The sequence below is a fragment of the Monopterus albus genome, unplaced genomic scaffold (assembly GCF_001952655.1).
Source record: "Monopterus albus unplaced genomic scaffold, M_albus_1.0 scaffold60.1, whole genome shotgun sequence".
NCBI lineage: Eukaryota > Metazoa > Chordata > Actinopteri > Synbranchiformes > Synbranchidae > Monopterus > Monopterus albus.
Genome location: NW_018127940.1, coordinates 1,987,234 through 1,990,964, shown reverse-complemented (window position 1 = coordinate 1,990,964; position 3,731 = coordinate 1,987,234). Strand labels below are relative to the sequence as shown.

The window sequence follows — 3,731 nt, the reverse complement described above, 5'->3', positions numbered from 1 at the left end:
TAATTAAGGATTAACCTGAGGGCAGGTTGCCTGACTCTTCTGGCTTAAAATAAGTACTTTTTTTTTTAAGGCAGATGCATTTTGTGCCTTTATTTGATTAAGGTACTAAGTTGGTCATAATGATAAGCTTACAGAGAACTATCTGTTGCTCCCCTTGGTTTTATGCAGCTTTATAACTAGTCTTTCAACTCATTGTTTATTTGTCCAACTCACAGCTTTGCTGTTCACGTTGCATTTCTTGCCTGTTGGGTGCAGCAGGAAGCAAAAAGCTTTAAAAACCCCATGGTATACTATAGTACTTGGCAGACAGACACATTTAGCAGCTAACTGGTGAACATAGTGAAACATTTAGCAGCTAAAGAGCCATACAGTATATTTCCCTCAGGACTTGGAAAAGAACTTGCTCCGGCTGTTTTAATATAATGTAAATGCTACAAACATTAGTAAAATTTGAGCTAACAGGTTAACATCAAGACTTTGCTTTTTCCATCAGAAAGTGCAGTAGAAGAGGCCGAGAAAGGAGTGAGGTCTTGGGATGAAAACTCACTGCCATTTCCTTCTCTCCCCCAAACCTCCAGCAGGAGTACACTGGGCAGCACTCTGAGGTAAAGAAGCACACAATAAAATTAAACACTCTCCACAGACAAAACCTTTCTCTGACGATGCTGACCTTCAAATTTAGCTGAATCAAGCATACTCCTCCTATCTCTTTTGTTCTTTCTCTCCTACTCTCTCTGTGTTATTCTTACTTGCTCCTGTCTCTCATGGGGACATTAATCAATGGTCTCAGTTTGGAGTGAACTGCTGTGGTAACTTTGTCACACAGACACACACACACTGATATGTTTGTGTGTTTATATGTTTGGGGAAGGGGGGGGGGGGGGGGGTTGCCCTCTGCCTTTGAAGTGTTTGGTTAGGGATTGGGTTTGCAGTTGGGTGGCAGTGTGTGACACAGAGTGGAGGAGGGAGTGAAGGAGGAGATGAGAGGTCAGGGGGTCAGGAATTTTGTGGCTGAACCAGCGTTGCTCCATATAGCAGCAGGTTGACACAAATACCTCACACAAGTCAGGGAAGGTGTGTTTCTCAATATAAAACAAAATCCTTTTAGTCATGCCAGTTATTTCAATATGCATTAAACTGTCACACCAAAGTTTTGTTGGTTTGACACTGAATCCTGACAGCACCCACAGTGATGGTCAGTGTTTGCAACATATGTGGACTGATAATAATGTGTGGTCAACAGCAGCAGCTGTCTTCCTCTCTTCTTTCCACCATCTCCATTACATAGCTGTTGTCTCCTCTGCTCTCGGTCTTTGCCCTAGTCCAACACAGCTGTCCCCTTCCTTCATTAGCTGTCCCATAATGCTTCTCACAACCTGTGTTGGGAGGTCATTTTCAAAATACAGTACAAAGGACTCAATAGAAGTCCTACTCTGTACCTTATTTTTGCTAGATAAATGTCTTTTACAAAAGCTGCGCTAATCCAACAATGGATAAAATGTGTGTATGTAATGTGAAGGGGGTCGTTTGTGATGGTGAAGCCATCGAGAATTAACACCACATTCAATACTGTTCCCTTTAGCTCTATAGAGAATTTTAGCAGCTTGCAGCTCATTGTTTTTAAAGGCTATAACTTCACTAAATTTGGTTTAGTCCCACTACTCTCATCAGTATTGTTTTCAGCCGCATCAAGCAGCAAAATATCTGGCTGGTGAACATATTGTCCTTATGTTTGTTTTTGTATTTGTTGTCTTTTAGCTTCCAGTTGTAAGTGCTGGCTATATAACCTCAATTCAAAATGGTCCCGATCAGTTTACAGACAAAATTTCTCAAAGCTGGGACCACATGTCCTTATGAAGAGGTCACATGGCCTGACAGCACAATATTCTATCAGTAGTGTGTGTGTGTGTGTGTGTGTGTGCGTGCATTGTATGCATTGTCCCTTTAGAAAGTCACTTGTTAAACCGTTTAAACTTATCTTGCTAAATTTCTTTAACATTACATTTAGCCTCCGGCTCTGTGCTGACTCATGACATGTTACACTGAATGGATGCACTCAGTTTGTAAGTTATTACCTGTTCAGTTGCTGAAATAGAAACTCTTGCTGACTCATGCACACACACACACACAGACACACACGCCCCTCACTGTTACACTCCCATAAAAGACTAAAAAGCTTTCTGGTGTTGTATTTTCAGCACGTAGAGCTGAGCTGAGTTAATGGCAGTAAAGTGCCAAATCAGAGAGCAGCAGCGAACTCCCACTTGTTAGCCCACCGTGGGACTCAGATGGTGGGGCAGGGAAGTTCCTGTAAAGAGAAAGAAGACCTGAATGAAATAAAGATGTGTGTATGCACACGCACTTCTCTGCCAGCATTACTCAGTCCTCCTACTGTTTTTCCATAGCAACAGAGCACACAGCAGAGCAGTGTGGGTGACTTAGATGTAGTTTAGTACTTAAATAATTAGTAAATTGATCAAATTACTTCCTGAGGGGAAAAATAACTGAACAATTTAAATGCCCTGACTGTACCTCAGGACAGGTAAATGCCAACATAGGGTTGCCAATGCTCAAGGATCAGCTAGGAGACTCCTGGAATTTATTTAGCACTCCCGGAAAAATCAGAATTCAATCCTGGAGATTTTTGGTGTATTTAAAATGCCGATTGAACACATGGATGTAAAATCCCAAGAAAGTTTTAAACAGAAGGCAACTCCAGGGGACCAATAAAGTGAAAGAAACTGAAACTGCACAATTATAATTAAATGAATTTAGGCTACTTATACTGAAAAATACTATGTTTTTTAGGACTTTTGCATTGGCAGTCTTTTGCTTCACTTTGTTGTTGTTTGGTGCCGAGGTACTGAAGGGACAATTCCTGGACAGTGCACTATGAATGCTGTCATCCAAATGGTTTTGGATGACAAATGGGTTGTTTTCATATTTTAATGATATGAAAGATCAGAGTTGTCTAACTTGTGGCTGCACCTCTATCTATCTGAACTCGGTAATGTCTGTGTTAATCCCTCGAACATGCTCTGAGTGCTCCCCACCCACTCTCCACCAACACAAAAAATGAATAATAATTTTAAAAAATCCCAGATTACTGGCAGACAGAGTTGACAACCCTATGCCAACATCAGCATGCTCACAATGACGATTCTGCTATGTTGATGTTTAGCAGGTATTATATTTACCATGTTAGCATGCTAGCTTTCTCTGATTACCATTTAAACCCAGAACAGCTGAGGCTGATAGAAAGCATGAATGTGTTTACCAAATTCCATAGCAATCCATGCAATTGTTGTTGCGATATTTCATCCAAAACCACAAATATGAACCTCATGTTTGTAGCAGGGGAAAACTCAGGTGATTACCTAAGTCATGAGGAGACCTCCTCTGGATCTTGTCAAGATATTTTATGTTGGGCCAAGCGACTGACTGACGTTGCCTATTTTAGAGCATGGCTAAAAATGTGAGAAATGTGCTTGTCCAAGCTTTTCAAATGCAAAGATGTGCTGCTTTTGTATTTTTCTTTCTTTTTTTGCCATTTTAAATGTAATACTGGGAGGTTGAGGGGATGATTTCAATATCATGAAATCTCCCGGACACATTTTAAATAAATTTTTTTAACTGATGATACAGTGAGAAAAAAAATCATTTTTTAACTTCACTTCCAAACAGCTTGGACTTTCCACTCAGTCTCTCCCTGCTTTCTGTTACCTGCTGAC

At 40.6% G+C, this 3,731-nt stretch overlaps 1 protein-coding gene across 1 annotated transcript in view; it reads left to right on the top strand.

The window, feature by feature from the left end:
• LOC109961945 (leucine zipper putative tumor suppressor 2 homolog) overlaps positions 1-3,731 on the top strand; it is a 40,923-nt gene that overhangs the window by 14,317 nt on the left and 22,875 nt on the right. The window contains exon 2 of the mRNA XM_020603218.1: positions 494-605. The gene's annotated coding sequence lies outside the window, so the exon portion shown is untranslated. The remainder of the gene's footprint in view (positions 1-493; positions 606-3,731) is intronic.